At 37.0% G+C, this 26417-nt stretch overlaps 1 protein-coding gene and 1 non-coding gene across 9 annotated transcripts in view; one reads left to right on the forward strand and one right to left on the reverse strand.

The window, feature by feature from the left end:
- COBLL1 (cordon-bleu WH2 repeat protein like 1) overlaps nt 1-26417 on the reverse strand; it is a 150729-nt gene that overhangs the window by 94042 nt on the left and 30270 nt on the right. The window lies entirely within an intron of this gene.
- On the forward strand, nt 4542-4673 carry LOC114238078 (small nucleolar RNA SNORA42/SNORA80 family). Its single transcript, XR_003623506.1, has one exon. It is a non-coding gene; the product is annotated as a small nucleolar RNA SNORA42/SNORA80 family (small nucleolar RNA).

Genomic DNA, 26417 nt, shown 5'->3' on the forward strand with positions numbered 1-26417 from the left:
ACTAAGCCCGTGTGCCACAACTACTGAGCCTGCGCTCTAGAGCCCGTGAGCCACAACTACTGAGCCCGAGTGCCACAACTACTGAAGCCCGTGCGCCTAGAGCCTGTGCTCTGCAACAAGAGAAGCCACCCAATGAGAAGCCCACACACCGCAACGAAGAGTAGCTCCCGCTCGCTGCAACTAGAGAAAAGCCCGCGTGCAGCAACAAAGACCCAAGGCAGCCAAAAATAAAAATAAATAAATTAAAAAAAAAAAAAAACTTTCCCTAGACCCATATGAGGCTTCTGAAGAAAGTAAACCCCACAAAACTGTTCTATTATTGATTTCAGATGGTCCTCTCTTATGATTTAGTCTTAATTTCTGTAACAAAATCTGAAATAAACTATTAGAATTTGAAAGTGTAAGAAGCCCTTTCATTATAGTGAATAAAAATATCAGCCACCATAATAGACTCTTGTCAGTTGCTTCCTCAATATCCATTTCATACTTCTTGTACAGTTTAGCAGTTCTGGTGACTAGGTGGGATTGATTTCCATAAGCTAGCCACATAAGTGGGCCCTAATGGCCTAAAACAAGTGGCAAAAATCTCACAACCTTACTACCGTGATTGGCAATAATTCAAGCCCAAACCAATTGGAGGCTGGCATTACTCTGGTCATAGGAATTGTTATGAAGACCATGGCTTAAAGCTGACCCAGAGTGAAGCCCAGGAGTCTTTTTTGACAATCAGGGGAAGAGAGACTTTCTTCCCCAAGAAAGACTGATGTGCAGATGTGACATTTGGAACTACTGCATCTATTGAACTATCATGCATCAGAAGGCCTGGATTCAAATCAACTTTGCATCTTCTTCTTCTTTTTTCTTTCTTTTTTTTTTAATGTAGAAAAAGATGATAACAGTAACTTCCATGGAGGTTCGGAAAATTACATGAGATATATGCAAAGAATCTGCCACCAGGTTATCCAGGCCCACTTTCTCTCTCCAGTAGCATCCACTAGCTGGAGGACTGAAAAGTGGGATATTATAATTTCGGCTGATTCAGGTTTACGGTTGGTGGCATGTTGAGCCAAAGTTTGTCTAGGGAGAAAAGAAAACTTGAAACTGAGCTGGCTATTGAAGGGAGTTTAAATGACTGACCTGGGAGGTTAGACAGAACAAAGAAATAAATGCATAAGAAGCCAGATAACGAAAAACATATAAGAAGAGATGTAAAGAGTAATAGAATGGGTTTAGTAGGAAAGAGAGGAGGATAAGACTCTGTAGAGGACTTCCCTGGTGGCGCAGTGGTTAAGAATCCGCCTGCCCAGAAGGAGAGGAAATGGGGACGGAGAACAATGACTAAAGGGGGGTTTTAGCTTTGTATGGATTTTTTTAAAATGAAATGATTGTGTTTACATTATTGTTTTTGCAACAAAAAATTAATTTTAAGATTTCAAAAAAAAAAAAAACAAAAACAAAAACTGGTTAAAAAAAAAAAAAAGAATCCGCCTGCCAATGCAGGGGACACGGGTTCGAGCCCTGGTCCGGGAAGATCCCACATGCCGTAGAGCAACTAAGCCCGTGCGCCACAACTACCGAGCCTGTGTTCTAGAGCCTGCGAGCCACAACTACTGAAGTCCACACACCTAGAGCCCGTGCTCCACAACAACAGAGAAGCCACTGCAGTGAGAAGCCCACACACCGCAACGAAGGGTAGCCCCCGCTCGCCGCAACTAGAGAAAGCCCGTGCGCAGCAATGAAGATCCAATGCAGCCAAAATTAAATAAATAAATGAATAAAAATTTAAAAAGAAAAAAAAGCATCTGTAGAGTGAGTGAAATTTCTGACTTTATCGTTTCAGAGGTATGCTAATTCCAGTAGCAACAAGGGAGACAGTTGGCAGGACCACAAGACAGGGGGCTTTTGTTTTTGTTTTTAAAATTAAAAAAAAAAAAAAAAAAGCACACAAAACATTAAGATAGGGTACTGGATGAGTCAAATACTCCATCTTAATAGAGATCATGATGGCAGGGAAAAGCTAGTATTGGTATTACCTCTGTGCTTAGGAGAATGACTATCTTCCAAAAGAAACACAATGTTCTTGAAGGGCATGAATAACGTGGACAAGCAGAGGGAGGTGTGTAATGTGTTTATCCCTGAGTAGAGAGGTTCAGAGGGTACAGCTGAATACTTAGCCAATCCCTTAATTCTCAAAAGTCTCTATATTTTTAGCATTGTATTATTTCTATTCAGATTTCAGAATAGGTGAGAAGATTAATTTAATTACTACTTAAATATCTACCTGAAAACCTATAATCAGCAAGCCTATTTCTCGCATCAAAATCTAGATTGTAATTGCAGATATTCTCTCTGCAATTACCCCTTTTACAGGACATTTTCCAAAATAAGTAATAATTGAGTGTAACTGGATAATGCTCAGCTAAGATTACTACTTACTTTCCTGCCCTTAAGTTGATGGACGTTTTATACATATTGGGCCAATTACATAACCATGAACGCTTCCAAAAGAGCCAGCTGGTTTTTTTAGCTTACCAGTTGTTTTTTTTTTTTTTTTCTTATACTCAAATGCATTGAGAGGAAACAGATGAAGGTGATAAAAATACAAATATCAAGATAAAAATATGAATACAAATTCTCTATAATTAAACATGAACCAAAGACTCCTTCCTCAATTTTTTCACTTAGCTTAGAAACTGGTATCGTATATTTGCTCACTAAGCATAAAAACTTTTAAGAAGATAAGTAAAGAAAAAAATGGAAAGACTACACAAGGAACTCCAGAAAAGAAAACATGGTTTACATATCACAGCATCGGTCATTGAGGGAAAGTTTTGGAGGACACTCTACTTCTCTCTAGAAGCCAATTCAGCTTTTGACAGTTCTAGGCACCTGAACTAAAAACAATGCCAAAAGACACAATTTTAGCTTAGAAATAACTTCCTTCCTTTCCACACTTTTGCATAACTTGAACTATTGCCTTATAATGTGCTCTCCAAAAGATAACTCCCATCAGAAATCTCCAGGAAAATCCACATCTAAATTACCTTCCATCCAGAAATAAGGTATATATAAATACATAAGTTTATATTGTACACACACACCTTATTCTCTGCAGCTTACCTTTGAAAAAGTACTCTGCTGAATACTCTCCCAGAGTTATATCACTAACTACTTTTTTCTGGTACTTTGGGATTAAGAACTAGAGTTTAGCTCTAGCATCCCTTGCTCCATTTGCTATAATATCCAACCTCCTAAAAATGTTTTTAAAAAAAGTATAACTGCACGTATTAATCAAATATTTATTTTAAAAGTATTTATTCACCAAAAAATTCCCTAATGGCATGGTTTAAAAAAAGAATCTTTGTGGTTACCAGAGGCAGGGGTGGGGAGGGGCAGAATGAAGGTGGTCAAAAGGTACAAACTTCCAGCTATACGATAAAAAAGTACTAGGGAGGTGATGTACAGTATGATCAGTATAATTAAGACTGCTCTATGTTATATATGAAAGTTAAGAGATCAAATCCCAAGAGTTCTCACCACAAGGAAAAAAGTGTTTTTTAAATGAGATAATGGATGCTCACTAAACTTATGGTGGTCATCATTTCGTGATGTATGTAAGTCAAATCATTATGCTGTACACCTTAAACTTATACAGTGCTATATGACAATTGTATCTCAATAAAACTGGAAGGAAAAAAAATGAACACTCATCCTAATAGCAAACAGATTATATCTAGAAGCTGCTAACATATCATGATGGCAGTTTCTCAGAAATTAAATTATTGTTAGAAAAAAAAAAATCTTGTCAACTATATATGTACCCCCTCAAAACACTGGAAAGGAAAGATTGGAAAATCTTCCACAGGACACAGGACCAGAAAGGCCCAAGGTGATATTTTAATGAGGGTCAGAGGTGAGGAAGGTCAGGAAATGTGGTCATGGAAAACAAAGCGAGGTCTCCTCCATTGCCATGATTCTTTTTTAATGGTATTAATGGTATGATGGATATAGTAGACTGGAGCGCAACCTCCATACCAACGTCCTTCCTGTGTACCTTCCTGTATGACACAGGCCAAAACCCTACACGTTTCTTTTTCCAGGCTCCCTTGCAACCAGGGGTCTACTAATTAGATATGCAGGCATGAGATTAGGAAGAAGAAAGTCAGCTAAGCAAGGTTGTGAGACATTGGGTTTTGCTGCCTACAGCACTCCTTTCTCCAGTAACTAATCTCATGGGTATAAAAAAGCAAAGCACGGATGGGACACCTTTTTTTTTTCTTTCTGCATCACAGCGATACTCTAAGGGCAGCTTCTCCACCTTCCTGACTGTAACAGAAGCAGCAGTGCCCCTGCCAGGCCAGATAAAAGGCATTAACACACCTAAAGGCCTAGCCTAGGCCCTGCCGCTCCTAACTGCCAACACTTTTATCAGTATCGTTCCCTTCTTTTCTATTTAAAACAGCTAGGTTTTCTTTTATGTTTTGAAACTGAAAACTGATACTACACATTTGTATTAAGATATTTAAAAAGATAAGCGCTATGCATGGGTTTGGATTTATGGCAGGCCCATCCCCCTGGGCCTCACATAGTGTCCCATGCTGGAGCAAACTGGCCCCGAACCATTGCCTGGCTTCTGCCTGTAGGCTGCAGGCACTGAAGCGGGTTGCACAGTGGGAAAAAAAAAAGATAAGTGCTCAATTATCTTATTTTTTTAATCCAAATCCTCCTTTGATAAACACATAAGAGAGGCTATCTTAAGTAAGGAGTAGATCCACTTCCCAAACCAATTCCCATTGGCTCCTGAAAGAAGAGTTAGGGTCTTGGTTATCTCATAATTGAAAATGGTCAGCTTTTTACAAAGCATCATGACTAAGAAACATAACACAAGTTAATACCTAGGGCCGAATTCAGGCTCCTTTACTCACTATGTGACCTTGGGCCTCAGTTTCCTCAACGTTCAAATAGCGCAGTACCAACCACACAGAAACACTGCTAAACACTATGTATTAAAATTGCATACGTAAAGTACCTTAACAAGCACTAGATGCCATGAGGGGGGGAAAAATTCCCTTTCAAGTCACTTAAAAGTTCTTTTGGCTCAATAAGACTTCTAGGAATACTTAAAGTTTTGAAACATCCATTTTTTTACTAATGCTCTATATATGGAGAGAACACTTTTAAGCACATACTCTTTCTCTGTGAAGATCCTACCCTTTAAAAACTCCTGCCCGAAAATCAGTATTGGGGAAGATTAAGTGACCTACTGCTGCCCCACCCCAGGGTTAATCCCTTCCATGGCCTACAATACTCCAGACCTCTCCTTGGAGTGGACATTCCATGGGAAGACACACCCTGTAGTTCCCACCCATAAACATTCTTACCACGAAACTCCACTGAATTTCCAACCAGGGATCACTACTCAGCCTAGGGTAAAAAGAATCACCAACTTTATCTTCTGCCCCTTAATTCCAAAAGCAGTCCAGAGATAATATGCTCCTAGACGCACCCCACCCCCCACCCCACCCCACCCCCCCGCCCCACCAGCAAAGGGCAGAAACTCTTAAATTTACCCTTATGAGCCAGACCTACCCCCAAGCAGATTATGATTCAGGTCTCTGAAATACCCAGTATATCCCTTTCTGGGGTGATTTGCACACTATTTATATTGTAGAAATAAATGGAAAATTTTTTTCAGCTGGAACAAAACCCTGCTACATGATAGTGGTTTATAAACCCTTTTAAAGAAAGGTTTTGGCCTTTTCTTTAAAATATAAAACTAAGAAAGAAGGGATTTATACCATCTTAGATTTCCAGCACTATCAAAACTGAATCTTTTACAAATGTGATATATTTTAGCTAACAAGACTTAATTTCAAGTATTTTTGCATGTAATTTTGACATACATTTTATTTTGCCAGAAAATTCTAGAGGAAAACAAATGAGAGACTTTTATGATAATGTTTTGCCCTAATTAATCTTTGTTTTTGCATCGGATCCTTATGACTCAAATCACTAGTGACCAGGAAACATGCTGTACTTTGACAGATTTTTGTTTTTATAGCTTCCACGTTAAGTTCTACGTGAAATTCCCTTCCAATATTAATGGGTCTACATGTGATGAGAAATAAAAAGGAAAAAAGAATCCTAGTATTTCATAGAATAAGAAAGACATTTGTACGAGAAACCATTCAGCAATTCAAAACCAAGCATAGTGCCTATTTATAGCAGGCTGAGGTTAGTACCATTTTACTCATCAGAAAAATCAATAAGACCATAAGTATTTTCCTTTATAAAGCATGAAGTATGAAAATCATTAGGGTCATTCATTATAAAGGCAGTTTTCAATTACAGATTAAAGATTTGTGTGTGTGTTTTAAAATTCATATTATGAAAAGTTTTACAAGATAGTTAAACAACTTATACGTAAGTTAATTAATTACTCAATCATAGTTAGGCCCCCCCAAATCATATGGTTTTCTATTTATAATCACCAGGTCACATATACTTAGAAGAGGAAGAATGAATTTCAAGGAAGCAACAGCAGAACTCTTTGTTAAGCAAAAGAATTGTCTGCCTTTTTAATGTGCCAATTGCTTAAAAGGAAAAATCCAAACCTCAAAACTGAAGTTGAGCCACAGCCTTCTCATCTGTATCCTGGCAATAGCAGTACCTAAATCATTCCATAGATGTAAGATAAAAGAAAATTGCACTCATCTAAATGCCACGTATGAAGAGTAGAAGGAATGTCTTTGAGTTTGAGAGGCATCTTACACCTGGGGGCAGTCCTGGTAAGAATTTTCAGAAGTATACAGATACAAGTTCATTTCAGATGATTTGGGGGAGGGCATGGGGTGAGGTGGGTAGGGAAGACAAAAATCAGGTGAGGGAAATGCAGACGTCCTTAAAAATCGTACGATGCCATACTTAGAATTCTGACATTTCAGTGAACCTTTACTTCAGGCACAGTGATGACCCAGCAAATTTCATACCATTTGGCAAATTCCATTGTTCAGTCAGGGGCACACCCCTGAACAATGCAGTCAGAGACGAAGGGAGGAGAAAGAATAGGACTAAGTGGGGCTCAGTACATACACGGCACAGGTACTTAAACTCCCCAGGAATCACAAGGGAACTTCATCTCCCTACACAAAGTGTGATGGTTCAAAGACATCCCCTTGCACCCCAACCCTTTCTCCACCCTCCCTGCCTTGTGTTTCTCTAGTGTTTTCTTCTTAAGTCAATACCATTTATACATAAAAGCAAAAGACATCGTTAAACTCACAAATCCTTTCCCCACCCAACGAGTACTAGTATTTAAGACCTGGTATTGTTCAGAAAAGCCAAGAATATGAATTTTTAAGCCTCCTAAGTCAATGTCAACAGCAAGAGCCAATACAAACAAAAGTGAATTGTGAGAAATACTTATCACAGTTACCAGTCTTCACTAAGCCCACTTCCTTCTAGGACTCTTCTCATCTTCATCTCTAGGGAAAAGTTGCTTCCACATATCAAGTAATCAAATATGTTTATTTTGAAAGGGAAACTACCCTAGATGTTTCTTTTAAAGTTACTCCTTTATAACAGCATGCTAAAAGGAGAACTTTAATTTTTTTTTTTAAAGTGACACAGTACTTTGAAGCACTCACAAGGCTAAAAGGATACACACCGAAAAGTCTTCAACAGAAGAGGAAAATTATGCATATTATACACATACACAGAGAGAAAGAGAAAAAGAGGCAGACGGAGACAGAGAAGAAATTATAAAAGAAAAAGGATATTTTTTACTTCTGATAAAAATATGCAGTTCCCTCAGGGTTTAGCAAATTAAAGTGAATTGAATGCCACTTAAATTTCTTCATGGTATTTTACTACTCATCATTTCCATTGATTCACTGTATTTCATTAAACTTACCATGCAAATACCTTCCAAACCCTTCTGGTACCTGGAGTGGATAAACTGCCCAATTACCACCTCCCAGTTAAATTAACTCTCTCTAGGTTTGCACGCTAAGAAAATTGAGCCTGAGCTTGTGCCTTCTGATGCGACATGTTATGAAATATATGATGCCATCTACAGTGTATTCTAGTCAAACACCATTTAACTTCAGTCCATGTTGCCTAGATCTAACTGTTCCATATAGAGGGATTTAAGAACAAGCTAACACCACCACAAGGAAACAACAGAAAAATCCAGAAAGTGCAATATTTTGTAGGACAAATGGCCTGGTCCTTTCAAAAGTCAGCGTCATGGGCTTCCCTGGTGGCGCAGTGGTTGAGAATCTGTCTGCCAATGCAGGGGACACGGGTTCGAGCCCTGGTCAGGGAAGATCCCACATGCCGCGGAGCAATTAGGCCTGTGAGCCACAACTACTGAGCCTGCGCGTCTGGAGCCTGTGCTCCGCAACAAGAGAGGCCGCGATAGTGAGAGGCCCGCGCACCGCGATGAAGAGTGACCCCCGCTCGTCGCAACTAGAGAAAGCCCTCGCACAGAAACGAAGACCCAACACAGCCATAAATAAATAAATAAATAAATAAATAAATTTATATATAAAAAAAAAGTCAGCGTCATGACTTGAGAAGTTTACAGGACATAACCAGATGCACAGCAAAGCCCCAGAGTAGATCCTAATTAGAACAAAGTACCTATAAATGTTTTAGAGGATGTGAGAATGGACTGGGTATTACATAAAATGAAATGAAATGTATTGACAGGGAAAGGTGAAGAGCATTAACAGAAAAAAAAAAAAAGCAGTTGATAAACCAGCATGAACAGCATTTCATTTGGGTAAAAACAAATGTGTGTGGGCATAAACAGATCTTGAATTCTACACCTTGAAGGGTAAATAAAGATAATCTCTAGATAAGAGAATGTCACTTTACCTTACTTTTGCTTACTAATATCTTCTAGCTTTCTAGAATGGATATTTCTAATAAAGTAATATTAACATAAACTTATTATAATTAATAAAAACCTTAAAAAGAGGTTGGGTTTCTGCCCGGGTAACCAATCTCATAAAATTTTATGGTGTGTGATGACAGATGGAGTTGCTGGCCTTCCAAAAAGAAGAAAAGGTGTTTAGTTAATAAAACTGTCTGACGGAAAAAAAATTAATTGAAATCCTTTCACATCTAGAATTGCCCATAAAGGTTCTAAAAGTCAATGTTATTCACAAGGCTAGAAGGAAAATGAGGCATTACTTCTAGGAATTTTGCTGATGCCATCAGTCACAGGTAAAATATCAATGTAACTGAAAGTCCTTTCATGTGCAGGCATTACCAAGCTAGGCAATGCTGGGTCCCTGCTGGCTGAAATCTGCCAGGCAAGCTGGGAGAGGGGGTGATAAGGGGTATCAGAGAGGGAAAGATGGACCTGTAAACTTCTCCCCTTAAACTACAACCCAAAACACCCTCTACAAACAAGACAACCACGATTAACTTGAGACCAGCTGATGCAAACTAAACAGCTTCCAGAAGATTTAAGGGATGTTATGATCAAAGTTCAGCAAGTCTTTCATATACCATTGGTATGATTTCAGTTGTCATAAGTTTTATAATTCATTCCTTCAGAAGATAGGAAATTGCATGCAAGGCCAAATGAGTACCAAGTTCGCATTTTGCATAATTTCTAGATCTGATATGCTGGCATAACCCCTCACAACAGATGCTGTGTGAGTTATCAGTTTACTGCCTCTCAGTTCCAAATGCTTCAATGCAGGCCTTGAGCTAAACGGAATTCCTTTAAGCATCCCTCCTTTACAGTAGGCATGATGTTAAGCTTTTGTATGGAGGGCACTGAGACATTGAAGAGGAAAGGGCTTCCTGGAATTCCCGGCCTGGGCTGGGGGGTGGTTGGGGGTCCACAGGGAGAGACATCTGGTAGACTCTGCCCCAGCCAGGGGCACAGAACATCATCCCCCATCATCTTGCTGTCTCTTCCTGCAGCAACTTCTTATCAGTCTAAAACCTTCACGAGCTCACCTGAGAGACAAAAATGTCCAAATAAATCCTCAGTGGAATCTTTCTGATCCCGGAGTTTATGCTCTTTCATTTCATGACCATTTTCCCCTTCCTCCCTTCAGATGCCTATCCTTCATCAAAATGAAGCATAACTGAAATATTTTGTCAGCTTGTGTTTTCAAGACACTCTGATTATATTTTTTTTGAACTAAGGTACATTTTTCTTCCAAGAAAAACGGGAGGGAATATGGAGGACACTTTGCCCACTTTTGAAAAAGCCAGTGAGTACTTTCTACCTTTACGAAAGAACTGACCTCTCCTTTGTTTTCTTTTTCGCCAAGCAAGAGCTCTTCTAACAGATACAAATGTTACTAAATAGTTTCAATTTCTGGGGAAACCAGATTGAAACTGAAACTTTATAATTTTACTCCTAAATGATTATGCTTGGCTACAGAATTATTAAAATTTACATTGAAAGGATCAGTTATTACTGGAGATAAGGTCAGAAATCTATGGTTATATTGGCTTGTGCTTAGTATACCTAAAGCAAACTTTAAACACAAAAGTGGCCAACAAATTTAAAAGATAATGTATTTGCCCTAATTTCAACACAAAAATTGTCAATGCTCTCACTACAGAATTTCTGAGTGGATAAATCAGCAGTGAATAAAAACACAAACTCTGAGACTCCTATGCAAATTAAGGAAGTTTATTCCCTCTTTAAAATACCCGCCTCTACATCTCATCATCATTTGTATAAAATTTTTAAATGTGTAACAGATTTCCCACAATTTGTTTCATACACACAGATTTGTTTTTTAAATATCAATTCTCCCATCCTCTCTAAAGTTTGCCAAGGCTGCCAGCAGAATCAGTCTTAAATAGCTCAAACATAATTTTTCATGACTTCTCTTCTTTAAGGAAAATTGTCATAAATATGTTACTCTGACATCACATATTCAACTCCAATTACTCAAGCCAAAAATTATTATTTTCCTTTAATAAATACTTTAAGACTATAAATAGGAGTTGGGTATTCAGAGTTGAGAAAAGAGTTGTACTGTAATTTTCCTGACAGGGAGTGGACAAGGGAGATATTTTACAAGATCTCAACACATATGTGGATTGCCTGATAATAACAAACAAAATTTTTTAAAAATAAATTCCTATCCTTTTTAAAAAATTTATTTTATTTATTTATTTTTGGCTGCATTGGGTCTTCGTTGCTGCATGCAGGCTTTCTCTAGTTGTGGTGAGTGGGAGCTACTCTTAGTCGTGGTGTGCGGGCTTCTCATTGCAACGGCTTCTCTTGTTGCAGAGCACGGGCTCTAGGAGCACAGGCTTCAGTAGTTGTGGCACTTGGGATTAGTTGCTCCGCGGCATGTGGGATCTTCCCGGCCAGGGCTCGAACCCGTGTCCCCTGCATTGGCAGGTGGATTCTTAACCACTGTGCCACCAGGGAAGCCCAACAAACAAAATTTGACATGTGATTAGAAAGACTTAGTTACAGTCACTGCAAAAGAGATTGTTCTTGGTTCTAGGTGCAGGAAAGATGAGGTAAGCACACACTACCCTGTCTCTTGAATAGAATACAGATATAAAGCTTGGATGGAATGCATGAAGCAACAATTTGAGGACCCACAGTAAACTGGAGCAAGTGGACTGAAGAAGACTAGAATTCAAAGTACCACTGAACTGGTGATGAATTAACCATTTTTTTCCCTTCAGTATACCCCAGCAAGGACTCAAGGCAGCCCAAAACTCAGAAGCAGACAATAGATGCAAAGAGAAGTCCAGTAGTTCAGAGTCAAGGAGCAGGAAAGTGGTCTCTTAATGCACAGAAATAAGAAGTAAAATATCTTTTAAAATTTCCTTTCATAGAGAAAAACAAATACCATATGCTAACACATATATATGGAATCTAAAAAAAAAAAAAAAAAGGTCATGAAGAACCTACGGGCAAGATGGGAATAAAGTAAAGACACAGACCTACTAGAGAATGGACTTGAGGATATGGGGAGGGGGAAGGGTAAGGTGTGACAAAGTGAGAGAGCAGCATGGACATATATACACTACCAAACGTAAAATAGATAGCTAGTGGGAAGCAGCTGCATAGCACAGGGAGATCAGCTCAGTGCTTTGTGACCACCTAGAGGGGTGGGATAGGGAGGGTGGGAGGGAAGGAGACGCAAGAGGGAAGAGATATGGGTATATATGTATATGTATAACTGATTCACTTTGTTATAAAGCAGAAACTAACACACCATTGTAAAGCAATTATACTCCAATAAAGATGTTAAAAAGAAAAATTTCCTTTCATAAAGATAAAAAATATTTCTACATAATAGCCAAGAAAAAATTTTAAATACCACAAAAATGAACTACGTGGATATAACTTCATCAAAATGTATACAGAATCTATATTCTGAAACCTATATGACACTGATAAAAGAAATCAGAGAAGACCAAACTAAATGGAGAGGCATACAATGTTCATGGATTAGAAGACTCAACCCAGTACAAAGGTCCATTCTTCCCAAATTGATCCATACATTTAACACAATTCCAGTCAAAACTCCAGCAGATTGACAATATATACACTAATATGTATAAAATGGATAACTAATAAGAACCTGCTGTATAAGAAAATAAATAAAATGCAAAAAAAAAAAAACCTCCAGCAGAATTTTTGCATCTATAGACAAGCTGATTGTAAAATACATAGTAAGGCAAAGGATTGAGAATAGAAACAATTTGAAAAAGAAGAGAAAGCTAGAGAACCCACACTACTCGATTTCAATCTTACTATAAAGCTAATCAAAACAGTGTGGTATTGACAAATGGATAGACACATAGATTAACAAAACACAATAGAGAGCCTAGAAAGAAAGTCACACAAATATAAAGAACTTATTTTTGACATAGGTTAAAATTCAATAGACAGAGGATAGTCTTTTCAACAAATGATGTTTGAATAATTGGACATATGTATGCTAAAAAACAAACAAACAAAAAAAACTATACCTTTAACAAAACTTAATTCAGGGTAAATAATAGCTCTAATTACAAAGGAAAGCTGTAAGGCTTACAAAACACACAAAACATACACAGGAGAATATCTTCATGATCTGGGGTTAGGCAACAACTTCTTAGATAAGACACCAAGGAACAATCCATAAAAGAAAAAAATTGACAAATTGGACCTTATTGAAATAAGAAACTTTTGACCTATAAAATACACCTGTAAGAGAATGAAAGGACAAACTATAGTCAGGGAGAAAATATCTGCAACTCACATTAGACAAAGAATTTATATCCAGAATATATAAATAACTCTGAATGTTCAACAATAAGAAAACAAATAAGCCTGTTTAAAAAATCAACAAAGGGCTTAAACAGACAGTTCACTAAAGAGGGTCAACAAAAGGCAAATAAGTACACCAGAAGGTCTTCAACACCTAGCACCACTAGGGAAATGTAGATTTTTAAAAAATGAGATCACTACACACCTATTAGAATGGCTGAAATAGATATGGACAATACCAAGTGTTGATGAGGATGCAGAGCAAACAAAACTCATGCATTGTTGGTGGAATGCAAAATGGTAGTCACTCTGGAAAATGGTTTGGAAGTTTCTCATGAAGTTAAACACACACTTACTGCATGACCCAGCAATCACTTTCCTAGACACAAGAGAAATGAAAACCTAGTGTTTACACAAAAACCTGTACATGAATGTTCTACTCATAATGACTCATAACTGGAAGCAACCCAAATGGCATTCAATGGGTGAATGGATAAACACATTGTAGTACATCCATACTATATAATACTACACTAAGCAATAAAAAAAGAACTACTGATACACATAAATAGTGAATGAATCTCAAAGGCAGTATGCTAAGTGAAAGCAGATGGTCTCAAAAGTTCATGATTCCATTTTTACGACATTCTTAAAAAGTCAAACTATAGCGAGAGAGAACAGATCAGTGGTCACCAAGGGTCAGTGATGGGGGAGGATGTAACTACAAAGAAGAGTTTCTCTGGAAGGATAGAACTGTTCTGTGTCCTGATTGTGGCAGAGCTTTCATGAATCTGTGCATGAGCCAAAATTCCTGGAACTGTACACCCAATTAATGTGAAGTTTACCTATGTTAATCAAAAAAAATGTTATAGAATGGACTTATTTCCAGACGGCCACATAATTTTTGACTTGTTCCTTTCTCCATGCCATTTTAAAGTAAAAATATCCATGACAGGAGAAGGAAATTGCACAAGTAAGTAACACATTTATTTCCATTATCTGTGAACATGCAATGCATTTCTAACAAAACAATGGGCTCTAGAGGCTGAAGGGAGATTGGGCTACAGTATAAACTCCCACAGACACTGCTAGTCATCTGAACCACATTTTATCTCTTGAGCATTCAAAAGGAAAAATAAAAAGAACATAGTAATAATGTATTTTCCTGATTCTTTGTAGTTACACTTGAAGTGTGAAAGTTCATTTGAGCTTAGAACCTAGCAATACAGAGTTTAGCAACTAAATAACAGGAGATTAACATTCACAAATGGATGCCATTAACCATCCAATCAAAAAAGAAAAGCATATCTGTGGGGAAATTAAAGTTAAGAATCTAAAAAAAAAAAAAAAAAAGTAAAAGACTTGTATTTTTGTAGACCTCACAGTGCTCACTCAGCACAGTGCCTGGCATGTGGGGAACACTCATCATAATTCCGTAAAGTATCACCTAATAAAAAGGAATATCCAACATAAAGCCCACAGACCAAACATGTACCTCTACATCGAAGGCTAAGCTCTAACAATCCACGCATGCAAACACGTGGGAGCATCTGCCAGTAATAAGCGTGGGGGCAGGGAATGATTTAAATGTGGAAAGACTGAGTTCACTTGGGCCAGCACAGCAGGAAAAGGCAAGGGATGGGGGTTATTGAAGTCAAGGGGAGGGTGTATGCTCAGCTTCCTCTGCACCATTCACCCGACAACGCTGACTTACTTTCCAAGTAAGGTCCACTGGATGACATGAGGGAGGGCGTTAGAGCATGAATATGTTCAGGAATGTAGGCTACGGGAAACTTGCAACAAATTAAAGTAAAATTCTGAAATAGTTTTATTTTCATACTAAGAGGTTTCATTCTCGAAATACCAGTATTTTGATATATAAGTATTTTGAAAAGTCTCTACAATTCTCTTGAGAAACATCCAGTTACATTTACTATCAACAAGTTGGGAATAACATTTAAAAATCAAACTCAAACTTAAAATAAGGGAGTCAGGAAGGAAAGGGAGGAAAGGAGAAAGGGAAGCAAACAGAGCAATGATTAAGGGAAGACATGATAGATGTCCAAAATCAAATAAGAATCAGACAGTATAATAGTGCTAAATGATCCATCCCTTTCTGAAGAACAGAAATCACCACTTCAATCAATGACTAAAGGTTGCAATATTGTAGGGAGGGGGGTTCGTTCCCCATGATAAACTATCTTAAAGAAGGGAGGAAGGGTAATATCCAAAGGATCAGGAGACATGCACTATGGTCACTAATACTGAAAAGTAATCGCATGGAAAGCGACCCCTGAACAACTAAAAAAATATTGCCACGCCTCCCCACCCCACATACTACTGGGATCCTGACCTCTACTAATATTTAGTTTTATGAGCAAACAGATTTCTAACTGAGGCAGCAGAAACTCAACTCCACAGTCCAAGGGCCCTCAAAGAATGGAATTAAAGAAGCTCCTACTGCTGCAAGTTTCTGCCAAGAGCTCCAAGAAGCACCAGACACAAAAACACAGGATCTTAAGTTAGGCTCCACTTCCATACCCAAAAGAGTGCTTTCCTGAAAAGATCAAGGTATGGAAAAGGGGTTTGGAAAAGAGAGAGAAACGTCCACCTATTTGTCCATTTGTCCGTCCCTCTTTTGTAGAACCCAGAAAATAACCTGCCCTCCAAAACCCCATACTTAAATTGCAATATGAAAGGTAATAACCACATGAGGCTGGCAAGGTGGCCCCCCACTCAGTGAGCGCACCCTCTCTTCCCACAGCATGACTCCAGCACCACACACAGAGTCTCTGACCCACAAACTGAGTGTTGTCCTCTGTGCCTATCCATGTTTTAAATGCCAATAAAAATTAACTTCTGTTTCTTTTAAAATTACATATTAACAATGTTCTAATACTTTCTTTCTCACACCAGTGAGTCATTTCCTACTCCCCCCTCCTCTAGAGATTCCACTGATTTGGAAGATGGTGATGCACTAAAATGGCTAAGGGGCAAAGATGCAGATTTTTCCACATTAAATTTTTTAATCAACAGACTTTTTTAAAGAACAATTTTAGGTTTATAGAAAAATTGATCAGACAGGTCAAAGAGTTCTCATATACCCTGGTGCCCCTCCCCTCTCCCATATTCCCCTGTTATTTACATCTTGTATTAGTGTGGTACATTTGTTACAATTGATGAACCAATACTGATAATTATTAATTAAAGTCTGTAGTTTACTTTAGGGTTCACTCTTTGTGTTGTACAGTTCAACGGGTTTCAAAAAATATAATGACATGTGTCCATCATTACTACATCATACAGAATAGTTTCACTACCCTGAAAATCCCATGTTCCACTTATTCGTTCCTCCTTCCCCTGTCCCTGACGTCTAGCAACTGATTTTTTTTTTTTTTTTTTTTTACTGTCTCCATTGTTTTGCCTTTTTCAGAATGTTGTGTAGTTGGAATAATACAGTGTGTATTTTCAGGCTGGCTTCTCTCACTTAGCAATTTACATTTAAGTTTCCTCCATGTCTGTTCACGGCTTGATAACTCATTTATTTTCATCCTTGAATAAAGTTTCAGTGCATGGGTATACCAGTTTGTTTATCCATTCACTTGTTGAAAGAAATCTTGTTTGCTTCCAAATTTTGGCATCTATGAATAAAGCTGATACGAACAATCATGTGAATGTTTTTGTGTAGATATAAGGTTTCAATTCATTTTGAAACTTATACATACCAAGGAGTGTGATGACTGGATTGTATAGTTAAGAATATGTTTCGTTTTGTAAGAAACTGCCCACCTGTCTTCCAAAGTGGCTGTGCTATTTTGCATTCCCACCAGCAATGAATGAGAGTTCCTATTGCTCTATATCCTTGACAGCATTTGGTGCTGTCAGTGTTTTGAATTTTAATGGTTCTAACAGGTGTATGTATATTAACTTTCACATCCAGATAACTTCCTAAACCTTTTCATTTGGTTTTAAATGTTTTCCCTTGATTATCTTAGGTGTTAGATAGCTTACTTACCAAAGGGGGGGGGGGGGGCGGGAAGAAAGAAAAAAGGGAGGGGAAAAAAGTACACTCCTTTGAAATTTGTATACCTCTCATTGCCATATCTGATTTAATGGCACTATCTAGAACTTTCAGGGAAAAAGTTGATGATGTATAGTATTGATGATGACAGGCATCTTTGACTCATTCTTGATTTCAATGATAAAGCTAATATTTCATCATTAACTAGAACATTTTCTATTAGCTTAACATACATATTGTTTAATCTATATCCCTCTAAGTTTTTAATTTTCCATCATCTTTTGAGAAGAGCTATTCAGTGGCGGAAGGGCCAGAGTCAATGCTTTATCTCTTTTGAGGACATAATTATATACAACTATAAAGCAGAAGTTATAAAGACACACACTTCACTTCCATAAAGAATATTATTCTGGGGCTTCCCTGGTGGCACAGTGGTTAAGAATCTGACTGCCAATGCAGGGGACACGGATTCGAGCCCTGGTCTGGGAAGATCCCACATGCCGTGGAGCAACTAAGCCCGTGCACCACAACTACTGAGCCTGCGCGTCTGGAGCCTGTGCTCCGCAACAAGAGAGGCCGCGACAGTGAGAGGCCCGCACACCGCGACGAAGAGTGGCCCCCGCTCACCGCAACTAGAGAAAGCCTGCACACAGAAACGAAGACCCAACACAGCCAAAAATTAATTAATTAATTAATTAATTAATTAATTTTTTTTTAAAAAGAATATTATTCTGTCTGAGCTGTCCAATTATACTACCTAATCTTTCCCAATCTTTTATTTCCTTTCAAGGTTTTCACCATATTAGTGTAATATTAATGTTTTATTTATATATTTTACTCAATTTAACTTCTTTTATTTTAAGCAATAACATATCAAACTCATGAACTGATAGGTATTATTTTCTAATATAGAATAAAAATGACCATTAAAAGGAAAAAATCACATCCTCTCAAAAACAGTTTGTTACAGTATTGAGAAGTATTGATAGACCAGGCACCTTTCCAGTCAGGAGCCCTCTCTTACTGACCTTTGTCTCCCTAGCTTCTAACACAGTGGCTGGTCCTGAGCAGGCGCTCAGTAAACATTCACAGGATGAATGGACAACCATGAGGTCAAGGACATTCATTGGCTCAGAAGGATGTGCACCTCTTGCCTTGGAGTCATTTTAGCATGAGAGAGAAGATAAAACTGGGAAATAAGGCAAGGGAGATGACCTCCAAGAAGTCTAAGATAAGCATTTCAGTTTGTAAGGAGAAATAAGAGTGAGTTCCCAGGGATGGGTAATGACCAGCTAACTTTTGCACCACGAAACTGAGTTTGACACCTAGGTCTGCCACTTATAAACTATGCCACCTTGAACATGATTTTCCCTTGATGTATTAGTGTGAGATATAGCTTTATACTAGTAAGCCATTTTTGAATTCCTGTAATAATCATACTTAGTGACAGATAAATTTATCTTATTAAATATTATTTTATTTTGCATCTTTACAGCTATACTCATAAGAGAGGTTTCTTTCATTCTGTGGGATTTCTTTGTAGAATGTTAGTCGAGATGTGTTCACTACGTAAAAATAAACTCAGAAACTTCATAGTTTTTTCTATGCTCTGTAAATCTTTAAAGACAGTTATCTCTTCCTTAAAAGACCAAATAAGCTTGCCTCCCTGACTAACCCCAGAGCCTTTTGGAGGATAGCCCTCTGATAACATTTTTCATATTTTTTTCTACAATACTTTGATTCAACAGCTCTAATTCTTGATTAAAAATTTACATATTTTCTAGATAGTCATCCATTTCACCTGGAATTTCTAACCTACTACCGTATCTATTATATGTAACTTAAAAACTCTTGGAATCTATTATAATATTTTTGTTCTTTTCATTAAATTTGCAGGAGAGCTGTGTCACCCTCCCCCCCCACACAAAAACCTACATAGTTTTTCAATTCTGTGCTTCTTAAATCATTAATTCCTACTTATTTATGCATTATTTACTTCCTCCTGCTTTCATTTGTTCTGTTTTAGCATCATGAGTTAAAGTTCTTACTTCATGTTCTCACATTTTCCAGTTTAATAATGAAAATGTATGAAAATACATTTTCAGTATGATACAGTATAAAATACAGTATGAAAATACATATGTGGGGCTTCCCTGGTGGCGCAGTGGTTAAGAATCCGCCTGCCAATGCAGGGGACACGGGTTCGAGCCCTGGTCTGGGAAGATCCCACATGCCGTGGAGCAGCTAGGCCCATGCACCACAACTACTGAGCCTGTGCACCTGGAGCCCGTGCTCCACAACAGGAGAAGCTGCTGCAATGAGAAGTCCGCACATCGCAACGAAGAGTAGTCCCCACTCTCAGCAACTAGAGAAAACCCGTGTGCAGCAGCGAAGACCCAATGCAGCCAAAAATTAAATAAATGAATGAATAAATAAATTTATTTAAAAAAAAAAAAGAAAATACATATGCGTTTGCTTCTGAATATAGCTTACTATTATATTAGCATTGTTTTCTTAATAGTCTATAGCTGTTATTTTGATTTCTTCTTTGTTACCCTAAGAGCTTATGAGAATTTTATTATTATTTCCATGTTGTTAAGCGGTCTTTGTTTGAGCTTTACTTTAAATAATATCTTTGGGTTGAAGAATGTCTCTGTACAGCTCATACTTATGGAAATAAACTAGGTTTTCCTTCTGGCCCAGTCTATAATTACTTTTACAACCTTCTTAAATATAAAAAGCACATTTTATAATACCTTAGTTTGATGCCTTACGGTCTCTCTTGGTAAATATTATTTTCGATGCTCTATGCTGCTGGATGACATAACACTTTAGGGGCTTACCAGTATGGATGGGCCCTCATGGTAAGGTCTGCAGAGTCCTTGAATCTAGTTCTAATAGTTTTTCTGCCTCTTTCTTTCAGTCATCACAACTTGCTGTTAGTGTGTCACACTTGTAGCAGTCTATCTCCACTATTCTAAATCACTACTTCTAGCATCTGCCTTTGCTTTTGAAATCAAATAGTACCATCTGACCTTTGAGGAAAATGCTTGACCTTTGTGACATATGCTTTAGCTACTCTGACCTCATGTTATTTACTTGCTTCCTTGTTCTCAGTTTAGTTTTCCAAAGTACAGTGTAAGTTTAACCAATATTTAAAGATTAGTAAAATACTTTAAAGTATTTATGTACTTTATTGTTAAGGATTTTTAAGGTATTTAAATACACTGAAACAATAAAATACTACCCACTATTTTTTTTTAATTTGTGTTAAGTATAGAGCACAAAAGTCCACAGTATTTTTAAAGTGTAGTATTTTCTATATCACCGCCTTTGAAAGAGACTATCACTAAGTGAAATTGTTTCAACCAGAAATAGTTGGTTTGTTGCCCCACTCATATAGTCTTAAAAAGAAAGAACAATGTTTCTTTTTATAGCTAAACAATGTGGTACTTTCTACAACGTTCACTAAATAGTCTCAATGTACCTACGTTAGAGAACAGCACTACACCATACTTATAATTCTTTAATCATCAGACTACATCACCCTCAAAAAATAATACATTAAGTAGCTCATATTCTCATCTTGTCTAAAACAGTGTTTTGTTGACTTAGTGAATAAATTCCATCATTTCAATTGGATCTGAATAAAATTTACACTTGATGAATTTCAAGAAAAGAACCTTCAGCAATCTCCTCTCACATTCCTATAGAAACCACAAAGTTGAAAGATATATGCAGTTTATGTATTTTAATATTCTGGTAGGTATGTTTAATAACATTCATATAAACCATGTGGTATAAAAACCCATGTACAGAGGAAATAAATATTTACTATTAAATAACAAATCTGATGATGAATTATTCCTACATTATATAATAAAATTTCCCTAGACAGCAAAATTCTTGCTCCTGAGAAGGTCATGCTGGGGATCCCTATTCTTCACCCATATGATCAGAAGATTAATATAAAACTAATTTTGTGGTCTAAAATTCTAAGGGATTAGTTGCCCTAAGTAAATGTAAAATACTTCAAAATTACAGAATTGTTCTTTCAAAAATTAATAGCCAATTCTCAGCGTATTGAGAAATGACAAGATGACATTTGACCTCTAAGTTATCAATTACTAAGGACTTTATCAGTTAGTAAATTTCATATTTGGGGCTTTAAAGAACATAAGTAGTGGCAAAACAAACTTGCAACTCTTTTATTGAGATCTGTCACTTATTATCAACTTTATACAGTAACGTACTGATGTATTTATAATAGAGAGGACACAGCATATTCCTAGATTGTTATATGACTGAACTTCAATGATATATACAATTTTTTAAGAACCTGAGTAACTCATCCAATTAAAGACTATCATAATCATTCTCATTAAATATACTACAAAATTATTTATTACTTTTGAAACCCCTCGAGTCAGCATCTTTCTAGTACTATGAGTTGCTCTGATCATGATATACAAACTTTCAAACATAGGTACCTTTACACACTTCAGCTCAAAATTTCATGCAATAAATATATTCACATGACATTCATATCATACACAATTCTAGCAACATTCACTTAAACTCTCTAGTAAACAATGTTAACAAAAAAGTTGAGTCTTTAAAATAAATGCCAAATATTTCATTAAAAATCATCTATCTTGGGCTTCCCTGGTGGCGCAGTGGTTGAGAATCTGCCTGCCAATGCAGGGGACACGGGTTCGAGCCCTGGTCTGGGAAGATCCCACATGCCGCGGAGCAACTGGGCCCGTGAGCCACAATCACTGAGCCTGCGCGTCTGGAGCCTGTGCTCCCAACAAGAGAGGCCGCGACAGTGAGAGGCCCACGCACTGCGAGGAAGGGTGGCCCCCGCTCGCCGCAACTAGAGAAAGCCCTCGCACAGAAGCGAAGACCCAACAAAGCCAAAGATAAATAAATAGATTAATTAATAAAATTGTGCAATCTTAAAAAAAAAAAAAAATCATCTATCTTATTTTGAGATGTTCAGAAAATTTTAGTTATCTCAGAAAAAGTAAAATAATCAAATTTATGTCACTAGATATAGCTTCCCATGTACAAAAGATAAAAATATGGTTGGATATGGAAAATGAATTACTCATTTTTATAGATTTCAACATAAATCTATGTCACCTTCTAATCATAAGTTTTTTGTTACCTATACTTCTAATGAAAATAAACATATTTTTGGATGCTTGCCTATGGAATATTTTCCTTTTCTGATATTTGAAATGGATTCGATTCGAGATCTTCTTTCTGAAGAGATTTGAAAATTGAATTTGGGGTGGGGAGCAGTTCATGTTCCAAAAATGTAGGAATGCCATATATCATATTTCCAGAGCAAATATTTATCAGGAAAATTTGTTTTTAAAAAAGCTTGATTTCTGGGACTTCCCCGGTGGCACGGTGGTTAAGAATCCGCCTGCCAATGCAGGGGACAGGGGTTCGAGCCCTGGTCCAGGAAGATCCCACATGCTGCGGAGCAACTAAGCCCGTGAGCCACAACTACTGAGTCTGCGAGCCACAACTACTGAAGCCCGCGTGCCTAGAGCCCGCGCGCCTAGAGCCCGCGCTCCACAACAAAGAGAAGCCACCACAATGAGAAGCCCACGCACTGCAATGAAGAGTAGCCCCTGCTCTCGCAACTAGAGGAAGCCCGCGCACAGCAACAAAGACCCGATGCAGCCAAAAATAAGTAAATAAATAAATAAATATTTTTTAAAAAACCAAAAAACTTGATTTCTAAAAATCCAAGTTATATAATCTAAAAGCAATTATGTAAAGAATCATGTGCCATATAAGAGTTAAATAATGACACAGCAATGCAACTGAATATGATGTAGATATTAAAATTTTGATGAAGACTGTAGCAATATAGAAGTATTTATGACTGTAATAAAAATACAGAATCTAGAATTTTAAAGCAGTTAAAGGAAACACCTAAAATCAAAATATTTGACTTTTTGGATGGTAACATTGAAGTTAATTTTTTATTGTTATCTATGCCATGAACAGATTTTAAAAATTAATAATTCTCCAAATCACCAAAGCTCAAAATTCTTATTGTTGAATTTTATTCAGGTCCCTAAATGGAATTCAGATATCAGAGATGTGGTTCACAGTGGGAGCTTTAAAAGAATAAAACTATCCTAAACAAGAGTTATTTGAAAAGAAATATAAAGAAAAATAAAGAAATATGTGAAAAGCATATACCAATTAAGTAAAATATAAAAGCATTCAATATATTGCTTATACTTATATAAGTATAAAAATTAGATCAGAAATACACACAGCATTATGTGGTATTGGTCACTTCTAGAAGGTGACTAGAACAGGAGTGGTGGTTAAAGGGGACTTTAGCTTTATCAGCAATGTTTGCTGTCTTAAAAAAAGATGATAAAATTTTAAAATGCTAAATGATTTCTGGGTGGTGAAAATTTGAATACGTTTTGTAACTTCTAAAGTTTATCTGTGCTTAACTTTTCAAAACAAAATACAGAGAGCAAAAGAACATAAAATCCTTTAAACATCTGAACAGTATTATGTTAAAGTCACTTATTGAATCAGGAAGCTGCCATGACTTGAGGAAGGAATTACCAAGTGTATATTTCATGTCAATGTCAAACTCATGGACTTTCCTGCCATACCACAACATTTAGGTATGGGGACCACAGAATTTCACAAGATGATAGAGAAACTTAAAAGTCTCAAGTTATCAACCATACATTTTGGGACAATACGTTTAATTTCATACAAAGCAAGAAAGTGTGGAGAAAGGAGAATAATATCTTTTCAATTCTAAAAAAGAGAAGCAAATATGTAAAAATTTTTATGCAAGTATTCATTAGTTGTAACAATTCTCTGAAGTTGGTATCATCATCATCCCATTTCTCAGATGAGAAAAAAATGAGACACGGAATGCAAATAACTTCCAGAGTCACAGGTTTATAAGCACAGAACGAGAATGCAAACAACCCATCTGTCTCACCACCAAGCCAATACGTTTGCTACCACACCAACCTCCTGTTAGATCAAAACATCTCTCCCAGGGGTATTATGAAAAGATCTTCAAACTAGCAGACAGAAACTCAGTGCCTGGCTTCAGCTTTGCTCCCAAAGAGCTCTATGACCCTAAACTAATCATTGTGTACCTTAATTTCCTCACACATAGAAATGTGTAATGGTGGACATAAAACCCTATGTTGTCAATTCTAATCCACACTTTTTTTCACTTTTTAACCAGTGTGAACTGTAGTTGTGTCTTACACTCATTGGCATCTTAAACTTGCTGTTGGCCAGGTGACAGTCATGCTGCAGGAACGTCCACATGTGGTTCCAGGTATCCATGCTGCCATCAACCCCAGGGAATTATGTGCACTGTTGCGGCTACCCAGTTGGTACTGCCAACCAAGCAAAACAACAGGAGGAAAAGAAACTACCAAAGCTCTTGGAGAAGATGAAGATATTTGAAAGTAACAAACAGCTGATGAGACCAATGACTTAATGCATCCAACAAGACTAACATACAGGCTTCAAGCATCAATTTGTGAGAAAGTTCCTACTGACTTTGAACAGAAGTTGCTTAACTTCCAGTGACGGTATACTCAATTGAGGAAAAAACAAAACCTAGAGTTAGTCAAATAAGAAAATGGTAGCTGTGGGGACTTCCCTGGTGGCACAGTGGTTAAGACTCCATGCTCCCACGGTGGGGGGGCCTGGGTTCAATCCCTCGTCAGGGAACTAGATCCCACATGCATGCCGCAACTAAGAGTTCACATGCCACAACCAAGGAGCCCGCCTGCCTCAACTAAGACCCGGCACAACCAAATAAATAAATAAATAAATATTTTTTAAAAAAAGAAAATGGTAGCCAAAACTTATGTAACAGACAATAATCAACTTGAAAGAAAATCCCAGGAGCAATAGTAGAACACATTTCCAGAAGTGCTGTATCATCTTCCACGCTCTTGATTGCAGAGGACAAGACTGAGTAAAATAACAGTCACTGACAACTCTGAGTCCAAAAGAAGAATCAGACTGAGAATATGAATAAGTTTAAGAAAAAAATGTTTAATTCTTTTGTTTATATGTTCCTTTTTATGATTGCACAAAAATAATATAATTAAATGTGTCAAACTTAAAATCCCTTTCAACTTCATTAAATATAATATAAAAACTAAGTGGTAATACATTGTGTAAGGAATTTTTCTATATTTCAGTTTTGATGGTGGTTGGGATGGTGTGTTATGACTGCCTTTGTTTGTCAAAACTGGCAGCACTAAACATTAAACTAAGTAAATTTTACCATACATAAATTATGCCTCAATAAAAAAAATCTAAGAACAGTGTACTAGTTTAATTGGCAGTGTTTTTCTTTTAGTGGTACATAAAATAATGGTGAATCTAAAATCTGATGGCATCTTAGATTCAATAAAATACAATATATCTAAAGAATGACTATTAGAGGGCTAAAATCCATCATGTGTGACCACTGTCTATAACAGGTTAGACTTTCCCTACCCCAATGCAAATATGTGCACCAGTTTCTCTCTCAATTTCCTTGCCTCTGTGATGACTGGTTTTAAAAAGATACTCTGGAAAAAAAAAAAAGATATTCTAGAAAAAAATCAAAGTAATATTTTTTAAAAATCCTTATCTGAAAGACATTAAGGATGAAATCAACAAGAGGTAAGTTTAAAAAATGGCACAGACAAAAAGCAAGTCCAGGTTTCTGTCATCAAGTTAAGGCTAAGAATAAATCAAGAATCTGAACAACAATCTACAAAAGTTCAGGAAAAAAAGTTTTCATTTATATCCTCCAAGTCAAACTCTAGACATCTACTCACAACTATTAATATAAATTTATATCCCTCTGTGGTAGCATTTTTGTAAGACATCACAACTATCTAGAGGTATTCTGAGACTTATTTTCACCAGCATCCAGCACCACAAATGAAAGAGAATAAAACCATTGTAATCTCTGACACTCATTGTATTATATAAGAAACTAGATCAGTAGTCAAGAACACCAAATGCCTTTATGGTGAATGCCTGTTTTACAGACAAAATTTAAATCATTATGCATGTATAATTTTTTTTCATATCACTATGCTACAAAAAAGT

Source organism: Balaenoptera acutorostrata, chromosome 8, assembly GCF_949987535.1.
Source record: "Balaenoptera acutorostrata chromosome 8, mBalAcu1.1, whole genome shotgun sequence".
Taxonomy (NCBI): Eukaryota; Metazoa; Chordata; class Mammalia; order Artiodactyla; family Balaenopteridae; genus Balaenoptera; species Balaenoptera acutorostrata.